We start from the raw sequence: 15,680 nt of genomic DNA on the forward strand, positions 1-15,680 counted from the left end.
TTGGCCTCCCATAATTTTTTGAGGCCTACAGAAAGATCTGCCTTCAGTTAATGAACGAGGATAATGTGGTGTCTTCAAGAGGTTCTATGATCGAGATGCTCACCATAGTTCAGGATTCACCAACAAAAATGTATAGCAAGGCATATCTTGTAAATAATTTCAAATGTTTCATTGGAACGGTTCCGGTTTGAGGACTTCCGGTTACGGTTTTTAAAGGTGATGGTTGGTTCTCTCAAGAGTCTCTGCCGACTTTCTCAAAGATAAGTTGTTGGTCATTGTTTGTCGCATTTTGACTGTTTATTTTGTTGCGTCCATGTTTACTGTGTGTTACTAGATCGGTTTTGTTTCAAACTTAGTGTTATTTGGTGACTTTTCGTCAGTCTTGTCATATCGGGTTTCCCTGAGGCCTCCCCATCTTCCTTGTCGATGTGTACAATCGTGTTTATTTGTATTTTCTCCTTATTACCATCAGTTCTTATTTTCTCCACTTTTCCCACCACTCTCCTTCTATCCCTCCCGACTATACCCTCTGTTTCATGTCTTAAAGGTGTGCATCCCATTTACATCTCGCTCTCTGAAAACAAGGATCAACTTCTATCTTTTCATATATAAAACATACAACCAAAAAAAAACCCCCTTTTCCATCCTTACCTTATTCCCCACGTAACCAGGTGACTTCCTGTACCGACTCTTCCTCCTCCTTATTTTACCGATCTACCATCTTCCTTCTACTTTTTCTGACCGACATTCACTATACACCTTCACAATTTTTTCTTCAACCTTTCCTTTACTTAATCTTACCTAATCTTTATATAACAAAAAACAAAATGTTTCAACTTCTTAAATGTTTCTCTTAAAATGTTTCAACTTCTTAAATGTTTCTCTTAAAATGTTTCAACTTCTTTTTCACACGTATGGTTCTCGGAATTATATGATAATACCTTTCCTTCATCCCATGTCGAAAACGTCAAACTGTTACAACTTTTCTTTTGTCCATTCTCTTAATTCTCCTTCATTGCATCCCTCATATCATGTCGTTAATCACATCTCTGTCTGAATTTTTTTTTAATTCCAGTTTGCAATGCATGTTCGTGTTACATCAATCGTCCTTTTTTTTTCCAACTTCAGTGCCAATTCACCCCACCAACTTAAATCTACCTCTTCCTAACCCCTCACCTGTTATCCCCTCTCCTTACCCCTCCCATCTTGCCCCTCATCCTACCTCCACTCTGAGCACATCTTCGTTGTCTTCTGCTTCAGTATGAGCTCCTCCTCTGTTGTCCCAAAGTGTGTGGTGTTCTAACATCTGTGGGCTCCATTCTAACCTAACAGATATCTCACTCTCTCAATCAGTACACTCATCATCAGCACAAACATGCTCCTTCTTTCCTCTCGTTAGACCTCCCCCTCTTCCCAACCCCTCAAATCTTGTACCTCCCCCTGCCCACTCCATTCTTCACCATACTACTACCGAGTCTCATCCTTCCCCTCTCCCCACCTCTCCCATCACTCCTGCCCTTTTGCCATGCCTGCTCTCATCATCTCCCCTCCCTCTCAAAGCTTCCCTCTCACCGCTCCCTCTTAAAGGAACCTTCACACTCTTCCCCCTCCAAACTCCCCTCTCACCTTTCTCAAAAATTGCTGCCTCACTCTTCTCCCTCATCTCTTCCCTCTCACCCTTCTCACTCCAATCTTCCCACTCACTCCCTCTTCTCAAAGTTGCCCCCTCCCCCCACATCCACAAAGCTGCCTCCTTCCCCTGCCCTCGCTCTTCCATCTCATCACTCCACCTCCTCCAATCTTCAGCTGCCCTCTGCCTCCTCTCTTATTACTCCCCACTACCTCAACCCATCACCACCAAGCCTTTTATCCTCCTCATCCGACCCTCTCCCCAAGCTCTTCTGCAATACTGCACACTCTTGAAACAACTCTCCTTACCTCCCCCTCTCCTCCCGCATCTTACCCTCCCCCATCTTACCCTCCCCCGCCCCTCCCCTGCACCCAAAGCCTCCTCCCCCCCCTCTTCCTTAACAGTGTGGACCTCAAACATCCGAAGCCTTCACTCAAACCTGACAGATCTTTCCATACAGGTTGCCACTGACAAACCAAACATAATCTGCCTAACATAAACTTTCCTCCTTCAAGGTGTCTCTGACTCCCTCGTATCTCTCCCTGGTTACTCCCTCCTCTGGTTATGACAGAGCTGAGCCTCGTCCTGGTGGAGGAGTTTCTCTCTTCATCAAAGACTCTATTCCTCACTCTCCATGCACTGCCCTCACTCCCCGACACCCCCAGAAATACCTCTGGCTCCGGCTTCCCCTCCACTCCCACCTCATGTTTATATGTGTACTGTACCGTCCACCTAACAGTGATGACTCCATCTACACCTCATTATCTGAAAACATGGACCAACTTCTATCTTCTCATCCCAACTCTCTCGTCCTCATAGTCATATGTGGTGACTTCAATTGTCTTCATGCCAGTTGGATGGATGTGGGTACCTCCCTCACCTTCCATTGCACTTTTGCAAAAGACTTCTACGACTCATTGGGACTGACACAATCTGTCAACTTCCCGACTCGAATCTCATCCAATGGTGCTCTATCTCTTCTGGATCTGATTTTGACAAATTTCCCTGAAAATATCTGCTGCTCTTCCTCCGCTCCAATCGGTTCATCTGACCACGTCCTTGTCAAAGTAGACATCTCTCCGGCTGTTATTAGAGAACGACCTCTCCTATCTCTACTTTCTCTGACATCAACTCATCCTGAGAATTCTTTCAAAGAAATTTGCTCTCTCTCACACACAGATTTATCCCCTCTCATCTTCAGTTGTCATACTCTTCCTCCCACCCATGGTGCACTGAAGCTTGTGGCGAAGCAGTTGCCCTGAAGCAACTTGCCTTCGCCTCATGGAAGGCAAATCCAACTGAAAGCAATCTCAGTTCCTTCCAAAAAGCTCAGAACATGTGTGTGTCTACCCTCAGGAGAGTCAAAAAATAACATTTTTCCAATCTCAACTCTGAACTTTCAAACCTCTCTCCCTCCTCCAAAATCCTGGTGGCATCTTGTTACCTCGACCACTGAAGATGGAAGGAGGTTATGTTTTCACCCCTCTCTGTCGGTTTGTTTGTCTGTCTGTCCGTTTGTGTGCAGGATATCTCAAACAGTTATGGATGTATTCGGACAAAACTGGATGCACACGTTGGGTGTGTGACTTTGAAGAATTGATTCACTTTTGGTGAAGATCTGAATCCAGATCCGGATCTGATAATTTTTTGAGTGATTCTTCACCATTGAGAGATGGGGCCAAAAACGATATAAGAGCATGATATTTCAAAAATGTATTGAGCCCGAGATGTTCTTTTTTTTTTTTTGTATACCTTGGTCGAGGGCTCGTATGAGAGCTAACACACAACTCGCAGCAAGGAGGCATGAGACAAGAGGGGCGGGAGTGGAAGGGACAAAACAGTGGGGAACAGACACATTAGGTGAACTGTGGAAGGGAGAGGGATGGGGATGGGACGGGGAACATGGCGAAGAGAAGATGGACATTTCAGGGACTTTCAGGAAGGAAAGTAGGAGAAATGAAGGAAGTGGGCTTGGGTGGATTATCGGGGGTAGAAAAGATCGAGGATTTGGATGGGGGAAGATAAGAGGTGGTGGTGAACAGCTGTTTTGAAAGCCTGGAGGGAAGAATGGGAAAGAATAGAGTGAGGAAGTTTATTCCAAAGGCGGGAAAAAAGAGGAATGAAAGAGTGAAGATGAGCAGTGATTCGTGATTTTGGTAGTTTTACCAGAAGGGGTTGTTGGCGGACCTTGAGCGCCCTGTGGAAATGTGGTGGGGACAAATCGCAGAGAGAGCAGGGGGGCAAGGCTGGAGAGGAGTCAGTAGAAGACAGAAAGACCACCGACCAACCTGCGGTGATTGAGTGAGAGGCCCAAAGACTCAGCTTCATTGCGGGAGATGCCGATGATCTTAAATGCCCTGGTTTCGACAGCGTGAAGCCGAGAAAGGTGGGAGGCAGGAGCACCAGCCCAGAGGGGAGAGCAGTACTCCATCAGGCTACGGACAAAAGCTTTGTAAGTGGTCAGGAGCTCAAGAGGGCCGAGGAAGGACTTAGCACGACGGAGGATTCCCAGTCGGCGACTGGCTTTTGAGGCGAGGTTGGAAATGTGACTTTCCCAGGAAAGGTCATGGCAGATAGTGAGACCTAGAAGCTTGAAAGAAAAGACTTCTTCCAGAGGATTGTTGAGAAAGTGGATGGGGGGGTTTTGTAAACGGTCCTTTCGAAGAGACATAGTGAAAGTGTGAGATTTGTCTGGATTGAAAGACATGTTCCACGTGTTGGACCAGTTTGTGATTTTATCCAGATCTGCAGTGAGTGAAGAAGCTGCTGCTTGCAGCTTCTCATGGATAAGGCATTGCGTGGCAGAGGTATGTGCTCCATTGAGTACTGTTGTTGCTGATGTTGCTTGGTGTGTATTCGACATTAGACTATTGTTTACTGGAAGGATCTCATTCCTCTGACTTTATGAATATCTCATCATACATGTAAATAATTTTATTTTTTGTCCCAACAATAAAAATGAGAAAAACACGTTCAAAGCTTAATTTTTTACACCATATTATGTGTGTGTATATATATATATATATATATATATATATATATATATATATATATATATATATATATATATATATATATATATTGTTGTGGTTACCAAATTCGCAAACCACCATTCAGGTCCCTTAGGTGAGATATCTCGGTAAGTATATGTGTAGTTAGGCCCAAACCCGTTGTCTAGTGGGAATACATGTCATTTATGCGTGCTGCGACTCTTCAGGATAGCCGTTTTTCTTTTACTATCTTTATTTTGGACCAACCGCCATGATTACCACCGCCAACCGCGTCTCAACAGTCATCACAACATCAACCACCCACCGCGGCGCCGCTTCGCCACAGCGGCCACGACCTTTGCCGTCAACCCTCGCAACCGTCGCATCGCCACCGTTCTTGCGCCGCTTGTGGGTACCGGTATTGGACTCGTGCAGGGCGCGCGCCGAACAGCGTGTACAAAACCACGGATTTTCCGCTCCAAAAACGGATCAAAAACGACTCACGCCCACTTTTGTTCCGTCCAATCGGTGAGCAAGGGGCGATTTGGCCCCGCCTCCAGGGCGTTGGAGGGCGGTCGCTATATGCAAATTCATGGATCAAAATGCATTCACGCCCACTTTTTCTCGGGCCAATGGGGAGCGAGGTGAAAGGTCGAAGGCAGGGGGTCAAAGGCGAAGCCACGGGGCTTATATAAGCGGCCGCGTTCATCAGTAGAGTTGAGTTGGTCGTCGTTGTCGTCGTGTGTGCCTTGGAAGGAGTTCGCAGGAGGAAGAGTTCGGAGTTGGAGTCGGAGCGAAGAGGACGGAGCTGTGGAGAGGCGGCGAAGGTAGACGAGGGGGTGCTCGCATCGTGCCGGGAGCTGCACACCAGGGAGGCCGACGGCGTGACCTGGTCGAGGTGGAGACGCTCGTCGCGGGACTCGAGACAGAGTAAAAATCCTCCTTTCCCCGAGCATCAGCAACCCCCTCCTGTTTCCCCCACGCTGAGATAGTGCGACCAAGGGGGCCCCCTTCCCACCCCCTACCAGACACTGTCCGCGAGGCCCGCGGAGTTGAGGCACCATCGCCGCTCCGCGTCTCATCACCAGACGGGTAGGCCCGACCCGGTCTCGGCCTCAGGCCCGCCTCATCCTTGAGGGTGTTTTTTTCTTGGTTTTGGGTATGTGTTGTCGGCGCCGTCTGTGAAGTAGAATTGTATAAGTGTTGCTGTGTGCTCGGTAGTCGGTATTAGCTCTGCATTGTGTCTTCGCTTTTACATTTGCTTTTTGTGTAAAATTGCATTGTGTTTCTCTTCTTTTCTATGTGCTTTTGGTGGAATTGTATATGTGTGCTTTCCGTTCATCGTGAATAAATGTGCTTTATGTTGAACTGCTTTCCCGCTTCGCTTCGTCATTTCTCTCATTGAATCCTCATCTTGCTTCACGTAAAGGGTTGGTAGTGGGCTGAATATGCCCGATAATTAATCGAACCGTCGAGGCCGACGATAACACCGCTCGGTTATCCCGATAGCACGGAACGGGTCGCTTAAGTGGCCCGTGTCCGAAGTCGACCTGCGTCGAGGTGCGATCGCCCGGTCTACCCTCCGTGTGGGTACTTAGGTAGGTCGAATTTGGCGAGCAACCCTATCCCACGCGGGGGCCGATTGGCTCGATCGCGGTGAGACCGAAAGGTCCACCCGTGACTGGTTCCCGGCGTTAGTCCGAGAGGGTCACAACTGGATTGTCCGTCCGGTGGGCGACGTGCCGCGATTCGAGTTACGTGGCCGTCAGCACGCCGGTGGGCGCGAATCCGTAACACTGGTGTCAGGTCGTGCGATACAAATCCATCGCCCTCCTCGCGGCACTGGTATCGGAGAACAGGAAAACGGGCTCTCCTGTCTCCAATTAAATTCACGGGAATCGGTCCAGGGGTGAGAGAAGCGACCCCCGATTCCCTCCAAATTACGAGCGATTCAAATTAACCCTTTAAGAGAAGCAAGATGGCGTCTCAAGGCGAGCGGGAGCCGGGGGTATTAGAAATGTATATGTGTAGTAATGTAGAATCCATGGTCCAGGATGAAATCCCCGTGCAGGAAATGTTTGTTGTACAGGAAAACGAACTCGTCCAACTGAACCCAGAGCCCGAAATAGGTGCGGCAGCGGCCGCGGTGTATGACACCTCCCCTCCCCCTCTCCACCAAAACCGCCCGATTCTTGCCGAAACGGCTCAGCTGAGTGCATCCGACATAGCCCAGCTATGCACCATGCTGGCGGCAATGACAGCGAAAATGGATGCGAATACACAAAAAATGGATGAAATAAAAAGCATGAACGAAAAGATGGATACAAATACAAATGAAATTATAAACGAAATGAAAGGCATGAACGAGCGAATGAAGGAAGAAACGAAAAAGCTCCGGGGTGAGACGCAGAACATGGGCCGATGCCTGCAGGCGGGCATGAAGGCCGTTAGCAGGGAGCTCAAAATGGCGACTCCACGTGTGGGAGCAAACGAGCTGGAAGGGGGTGCAACGGCTGACAGGCCCGCGGTGGAGGCGGGTAAAAAAATAATTCGGGGAACTGGAACTGAGAGCAGCATCACACCTGGGTAGTTGTTGCAGTCCTGGCGATTACCCTTCCCTTTCCAGAGAGGGACAACAAGACCCTTCTTCCAGACAGTAGGGATGATGCCTGTGTTCCAGGCAAAGCACAGATCTGCATGCAACGACATGAGTACAGCATTTCCACCAGCCTTGAGAAGTTCAGCAAGGATACCACAGATCCCAGAAGCTTTATCCCATTTCAACAAGTTCACCACAGCCTGAGTTTCCACAAACGAAGGTGGATCAGAGTTAATTGGAGGGTCAGCAATCGGGATAGTAACCAAAATAACACCCCTGACATCCAACTCGACAGCTGGTCGATCAGCCTGGTACAGCTGCTCAAAGTAACCGGCCCAGCGTGCCTTCACTTTGGACTCCTTGCCAAAGGCCCACCACCCTCCGCTCTAACTGCAGTACATCAATGGATGGACTTGGAGGAACGCAATGCACGTATTCCCCTTTAAGAAGGACGAGAATCAGATGACCGCAGGTGATGTTCTACCCCCTCACAAATTACTCACACATAGGCCTCCTTGTCCTCCCTCAGTGCACGTACAATTTTATGCCTCAACTCTTTGAACAGCTCAGCTCTGACACTGAACTTGGCCCTACGACTCTGGTCAATGGTATCCAGTATCCCATTGGAGACAAAATTCTTATTCGCCCTATGATGAGTTCCAAGACATCCATCGGCAACATCAAGGATGGTGTTCTTGAAGGCACTCCACAACTCTTTTGGATTCCCCAACACACCCAGACCCCCAAATCCCCACTCAGCCTGTTCGCAAACTCTCAGCTACCCTCTCATCCTTGAGCTGCCAAGATCCAGCTGAGGCCGGGATGGTACCATTCTCCCGTATTTAAGCTGCAACTTCAGAGTTGCTACCACAAGCCTGTGGTCAGTGTTGAGGAACTGAGCACTCCAGAAGACCCTACAGTTCGGTATCATACTTCAGCAGCCATCAAAGAGCACATGGTCAATCTCCTTTAACACACCACCAGCGTTGCAATACCAAGTCCAGCGATGAGCTTGTGGCGCTGAAACCATGAACCAGCCACCTTAAGTCCATGACTTCTTGTAAAGTCAAAGAACTTCGTGCTATTCTTGTTCACAGTTCCAGACCCATGGTGGCCAAAACACATCTCATAACCATCCCTATCAGTTCCAGTTGATGTAATGAAATCCCCCAAGATGAGAAAAGTATCTCGCCTGGGGCACTTATCAACTGCAGACTCAGTGCAAATCCTGGCACCAACCTCTTCAAGAAAAAAGAAGTAACTCAACTGCAGGAGGACGTCCGCAGACACAGTTGGGCATTCGATATGGATGGCCGTTGGCTCACAAGGAGCTCCTCAGCCCTTCGACAGGTTTTGTTTATAATCCTGCTGGGTGTCCATATCCAAACACCCTCCTCACCAGAAAACCTGGTGTGGGAGACGGTTTAATCAGTGACAACCCGACCATGATTGGAGATGTTGAGAAAAGTGAAAGATTAAGAAAGAAGTGCAGGAGGTACAGGTAGAAGGCAGAATGTGATTGTATTTTGGAGTAAAAAATATAAAATAATAAATTTTTCGAAGCGAAAGGCTTTGTGGAATAACGTTGAAGAGGCAGAAAGGACAAAACTATCTGAAAGAAGAAGTGGAATGAGAAACAACCTCAAAAGCAATAGACAGATTTTGCTTGCCGGCTATCCGAGGAGTAGGCCTGAGGTACACGAAAACGAATTTGACAATACGGCACAACAAGGTACGATTTAACACAAGGAAAATTGGACGAAAATACAAACAGCAACACATGGACGAAAATATAACAGAAGAACACGACAGATCCGGTTCAGCAAACTTAGATTTGATTGAGGTGAAAGGAGCAGTTGCAGATTCGACCAACATGTGAAGCAACAGCTTGTAAAGTCTGTGCGATTCTTGTGAAAATACAATACCTCCTAACGGTGTAGCCCACGTGGATTAGACCGATGTCAACAAGCTTCTCCATTGGCCTTAATCCCCCAAATGTAGACAAACTGTGTTCCCATCGTATGTGCACAAACTTTATGAGAGCTGATTCCCATGGACATTGTGCCGCCAGTGCAGAATCACTTTGACCAATTTGTTTGCTTTGGACAGGTGTATGCGGATTCTCTTTGCTATAGAGAGACATTGCAATCAATGGCCTTGCCAAAAAAAGGTCGTATCCTAAAAAAAATTATTATAGGTTACCACTTACCTGCTCAAAAAAAGCAATCTTCTGTTGCCCTTCATGAAGTGGAACCATTTGACGTAGCATGCTGTGTGAGATGAATACCTTTGGGTACAATTGGACGACTGAAGGGTACCTGCAATGGACTACACCTCTAACCTATCACAATGCACATTTACCTTTGGTTACAGCCTATACAAGGTGTGCCAGTGATTGCATTTTCCACTAATATTTAGCAAAAGCACAATGTTGTCTCATTGCTATCGAACAGTTATAAAGCAGGCAATCATCTCGAGTTGGTTAAATATGAAGTGCGATGGCCTTTAATGTAAAAAAATATATAATTGTGGAATATATTAGGACAATTAAATTTTCTCAAGTAAGTATCGAAGGAAGTGTAACAAGGAATAAAGAAAGGACTTTGATGCAACAGGAGGCCATTTGGCCCATCATACCTGTGCTACACCCCGCAACAGACAGAACAAATCCATCTCAGGTCGTAGAACCAATCTCACTGGAGGAGGGAGGATATGCCATGTATGCAAACAAAATAATATTTGAACTAAAAGTAATTACAAAATAATAATTATTATATATAATCGATTTTTGCTGCTGTTGTTATGTTGTTGTTGGTATGAAGACGGTTGCAGGGTGAGGAAAGCAAAAAGATTGACACACACACCCTTCGATGACCCTCGTATGCTGAAGACCATGGGAAAGAAGAAGAAACGTTTTGGAGGTGAGCCCTTCTTCAAAACACACACACACACACACACACACACACACACACACACACACACACACACACACACACACACACACACACACACACACACCTGGGAATATTACTACAAACGAAAAGCGAACTGCAGTTGGAAGCTATCCGAGGCTCATTGATTGACGATCCTGGAAGGAGCCCTTTCCGGATCTAGAACAAAAGTTTAAGACAAAACTTCACAACTTGGTCCATGAATCATGACCCCTTTACTGAAACGAAGGTCGGTGGATACTTCGAGACCAGAGAGGACTCCGTTCCACCTTCTGAAACCTGCACATGTAGATAAAAACCAATGACGCATGCACGCACACACACACACACACACACACACACACACACACACACACACACACACACACACACACACACACACACACACACACACACACACACACACACACACACACACACACCTTTACAAGAGGAGCTAAGAATATATGAAGGCCATTTTGCAGGATATCTACTGCATATATATATATATACCTCGTATGTAGGCAAAGGGTGGGGAGGAGAGCGAGAACTATGAAAATATATATTGAGCAGAAGAAGGGGTAGTAGGGGGATATTGAGAGAAAAAAGTCATTTGGGGGATTGGAGAGCAGAGATGGGACCAAAAAGGGGAATATTGGTGAGTCGCTGCAGGGTAAGTGGTATCACACTTTTCACCATCGTTTGGTCACAATACTCTGACATGACAGGTTTCTCCACTATCATCCCTCCTCGAAATGATTTTTAAATCCATGTTGTTCACTCAACCTCAATAATGGGGCATTCACAACACCGGATTCGGAGAGAATATAACACAAGGACACACAAGGGACCTTGATGCAGGAATAGGCCGTTCGGCACATCACGTATGTGTTGCACCAACCCCAGTTTTCACTGTCAAGAACACCTTTCGGTGGAACCTGGAACATCGAAGTCTCGGATCTTCATAAATTATGGGCACGTTTATCAAAGACTCGGCAGACGTTCCTTATTTTCCTGAAAGGGGTCGATGACATCAAAAGACATGCACCTTACAGAATGAATTTGTCAGGGTGTGGCTCCAAGCAAATCCATCACGAACCAGGTTAATGCTTGAACGACGATTCGATGAATTTTTGAAAATTCAATTTCTTGTGACTGGCTCGACTCGAGCAGTCAGGTGACATTTTGAAAGCATATCCACAAAAGTCAGATGAAAAGCTTCTCTTCATCATCTTTGTAAAACATGTCGAGGAAAGCATTTCATGAAGAAGAATAAACCTGGTCCTGGCAATGAATGCCACATGCTCAAGTCTCAAGTTTGGCTGCAGTGTGACCTTTAAGAGATGCAATGTTGATGGTGAATTCCTCCGGTGCTGTCACGAACTCCCTAATTGAGTCCCTCGTCCTCTTACAGGCTGTTTTGTACTGACAGCTCAATTTAATAGCTCTCTTCATACATATCTCAAAAACCTGTGGCCAAAGGGAGAGGACGTTAGAGTTCCTTTGATTTCAACACGTGAGTATACTCTCATCTTCCCATTTCAATATTTCAAATTCCAACATTGTGCCATCATTGAAATCCATTTTCCTCAATGCCCCACTTTCTGAGCTGTTTATGCTTCAATAAAATGATTGGTTGAACACTTTTAGTAGGTTGCTTCCTTAAGTTCCTCGTGTATGGGCATTTGGCGACTTGCTGGTGAAGATGAGTGTCGATCTGCGTTGGCGGACAGGCAGAACGATGGATCAAATCAACAGTAAGTTCTTCGAGGTATGTAATGCTCACCGCTGTGGGAAGCAAGGAGAAGCTTGCGTTTTGGGTAAACCCTGTCTAATTGTGAGCTTTCAATCCCACCCTTCAGGCTGGTGGTTGACACATAATACAATCTCCTGATCTATTTATTAAGTGCAATCGACTAAAGTTCTCACCTCCACTTATTTGTTACTTTTTTCACACCTCTGGAACCAACTTTCACATTCTCTTCCTTCTCATTCTTCCCTCCAGATCTTCAAGACAGCTGTTCACCACCATTTCAGATCGTCACCCATCTGAAACCATGATATTTTATACCCCCTACTAAACCCCTACCCCTGGAAAAAAATGTTTTTCTTCTGTATTCATCTTGTCCACCCCTTGTGTTCTCCCCTTCCCCCCAATCATCACTACCCACATCCCTCGTTTGTCCGTCTCTGTCTAGTTTCTCCATTGGTCCTCCTGCATTTCCCCCTTCTCTTTCTGCACTTCCTTTTGTTATGTTGCGTCCTCATCCGTTATGTGTTCGAGCTCTTCCACGAGCCTCGACTCTATAGAAAATAAAATTATGCATGCACATTTGATCCCTACCCCCATCCCACACCCCAAGTGTTTTCCATCTCAGCTTTCCTTTCTGTCCACATTGCTCTCACACTCCCTTACCCTTCTTTCTCTCTGTTACTATCCTCCCTCATATAAATATAAACACCCGTTTTGAAGATAATTAATGGCTTCCTTTCATGAAAGGCTTATCCTTGATCAGCCCAATTCCACGTCGTAGAGGTCTTAGCCGGCATTTTGATTCGGCAAATGAAAATTGCCTTGCCTTGAAAACACGATCTACTGTAACAGATTAATTAAAGTATATAATCAAAATATGATTTCAGATTGAATCCCGTGGACTAAATAAGCGTCGAAATCCGGGGTGAAATCTGAAAATGTTTCGAAATTACTGATTCTTATGACTAAAAATATGGGAGTATTTAATTAAGGAAGGTTCTGCTCCCAACTTCTCAATATTTACACAAGAGCATGTGAAATTGCCAAAGCATTAAACTTAACTTTTACTGCTGTTGAGTGAAGAAAAGAATAAGGACTGTGCCAAAAGTGAAACTTCATTGAATGCAACGAAAATAATTTTAAAGCAGGCGAGAGCTCCCAGTGGACTTGGTGACCATGGCTCGGTTCTCCATGGGGAATTCCCCAGATAGACCGGTCAAAATAGTGATTTACCCACCACAAATTGCAATAGTAATCATTCATGTTTTTTTCCACTCCAAATATGTTGTAGAATGACAAACTAAAAGTCACCTTAAATCGGAGCATTGGAACATTTCCATTTTGACCTCAGTTTGATGCAGCATTTTTCCACAAATATCATGAAATAAAATTTTGGGGTCGGGTCTAGATTTATGGTAATATTGTGAACAATTCAAAACTTATCCCTAATGTAGAGGTATCAACAGATTCATAATGAAAACACATTTCTAACAATACCATATGTAATGGTATTGACCTAAGATTAGTGTTTTTAGAGTTGATAATGTTTGGAGAATCTGACCAAAATAGTTAGTTTTGGATGTTATGACCATTTCAGATTTAATTCCCAAGTAAAGATAACTGAATGGTCTATTTACTTCCTCCAATGTTATTGTGGTTGCCATATAAGATACAATAAATGTACTAACTAAAACGGGCACTCATAGAGCGCATACCTTCGCCGCCACTACTTTTTTGTTCTTGGTATGAGTGTGGGGAACTGGTTTCATATGAATGGTCTTATGACACAAACCACATATTTATAATGTCATGACCCCCCCCGACTTTCGGGGGCTACGGACTAAACAACAATCAACTCACGTCGTTTTGGCGAGTCTTCACTCGCAAGCTCGGTGAATACAACGTTTCAACAAGAGAAGGTAATCTCGTTTGATGCTGGTTTCATGCAAATCGAATAAGAATTGACTGAGTTATGCTGAAAACCACATATTTTTCAAGGGCGTGACCCCCCCCTGACATTTTACCCCAACCGGTGACATGTGTTATGACGTCATTGTGTCACAAGATTGGGCATTAAATTCTGAACATTTTGGTGCTGGGTTCATGTAAAGCGGACAAGAATTGACCGCGTTATGACAAAAACCGCATATTTTTCAAGGTCGTGACCCCCCTGACCTTTGACCCGTAACCGGTAACAAGAGTATGGGCGTCGTTGTGTCATATTGCATATCACAAGATGAGGCGTTGAATTCTGAACATTTTGGCGTTAGTTGCATGCAAATTGAATAAAAATTGACCGTGTTATCGTAAAAAGACGATTTTGACCTTTTCGTGACCTTGACCTTTGACCCGAACGATCCCAAAATCTAATCGAATGCTTCCTGGCTAATAACCAATTATCGCACCAAATTTCATGCAATTCGGTTTAATACTTTTTGAGTTATACGAATCACAAGATTACAAATAAATAAATAAATAAATAAATAAATACACGCCGACCAAAACATAACCTTTCGCAGAATGCGAAGGTAATGATTGAAAGGGGCTGAGGGCTGTTCAATGAAATATGCATAGGGGAGAGAGAATCAGAAGGGTGTGGGGGTAGGGCAAAAGTATATCCAGGGGATAGGTGAGAATTCTGAAAAGGTTCTCACTCACATAAAAGTCTGGAACATCTTTATTTACAATTCTAATCATGTTTTTGTTTTTCTCAGGTTGAAGTAATCTATTAAAGATGGACAAGTATGTCTTCTGTAAGGAACCTCTATTGAGTGGACAAAAACTACAACGTTAGGTACCAAAGGATGTGAAGGCATTGCAAAAGCTAATGCATTGCGGTCTAGCAGTATAAGTACTGTTCCTGGACAAGTTGTGCATGTCAAGTGTAGAAAAGACTTCTGTTCTCCAAAGTGTATAGCTAGTGCCAGCAGAAAGCGAGAATGTGACTGTTTCTTTCAGTAATACACCAAGTACAAGCCAATCCACAGGAAATACATTTATTTATAAAGATAACTGCATATTCTGTGGGCATCCAGATAAATTCCAAGGCAAGGTAAAAAGTCATAAACTTATTCCAGTCAGATCAATGGATTTTCAAGATAAAATTAAGAAGTGTTGTAATGAACACAAGGATTTGTGCTCAGAAATTGTGAATGGTAGACTTGAGTTTGCACAAGATTTGCATGCTGCAGATGCAGTATACCACAACCTTTGCAGCACAAATTTTAGAACAGAAAAGCAGGTACCACAACAGTTCATGGCAGATGATAAAATCCAACCGAAACGATTAAAGCAGAGTAGACCTCCTGATTCGGCAAGGGAAGATGCTTTTAATCTTGTGGCCATGTATTTGGAGGTCAATGATGAGGAACAAATCTCAATACAGGATCTTATAAACAAAATGGAAGAGATATTGGTTGAGACGGGAATTGAACCATATGGATTTACCTACATGAAACATAGACTTGAGAAACATTTTGGAGAGAAGATAACCATCACTGAGAGAAGTGGAAAAGAAAATGTGGTTGCATTTCGACATAAAGCATCTTCTATCATCCATGACTTCTACTACAAACCCAAGAAGTATGACCATTATGAAGAGAAATTAAGAATTATAAAAACCGCAGCCAAACTTATTAAAAGTGATGTAAAATTGGTGAAGCAGCCACAGGAATTTTATCCAAGCTCAATTGAAATATCTTCTACTGATAAGGCTATGTCATCAATGGTAAGATGGTGCCTGTGGACATTAACTTGAAGCCTGCACCTGACAACCTTC

General features: G+C 44.8%; 1 long non-coding RNA gene across 1 annotated transcript in view; it reads left to right on the forward strand.

Annotated features, from left to right (window-relative positions):
- Positions 1 to 14,447, forward strand: part of LOC147014662 (uncharacterized) — a 129,612-nt gene extending 115,165 nt beyond the window's left edge. Inside the window, exons 3-5 of the long non-coding RNA XR_015050855.1 lie at positions 10,042 to 10,140; positions 11,564 to 11,920; positions 12,155 to 14,447. This is a non-coding gene — a long non-coding RNA (uncharacterized LOC147014662). The remainder of the gene's footprint in view (positions 1 to 10,041; positions 10,141 to 11,563; positions 11,921 to 12,154) is intronic.
- Positions 14,448 to 15,680: the final 1,233 nt, after the last annotated feature.

Source organism: Eptatretus burgeri, chromosome 13 (genome assembly GCF_056783735.1).
Source record: "Eptatretus burgeri isolate ZD-2024b chromosome 13, Ebu_testis_v1, whole genome shotgun sequence".
Taxonomy (NCBI): Eukaryota; Metazoa; Chordata; class Myxini; order Myxiniformes; family Myxinidae; genus Eptatretus; species Eptatretus burgeri.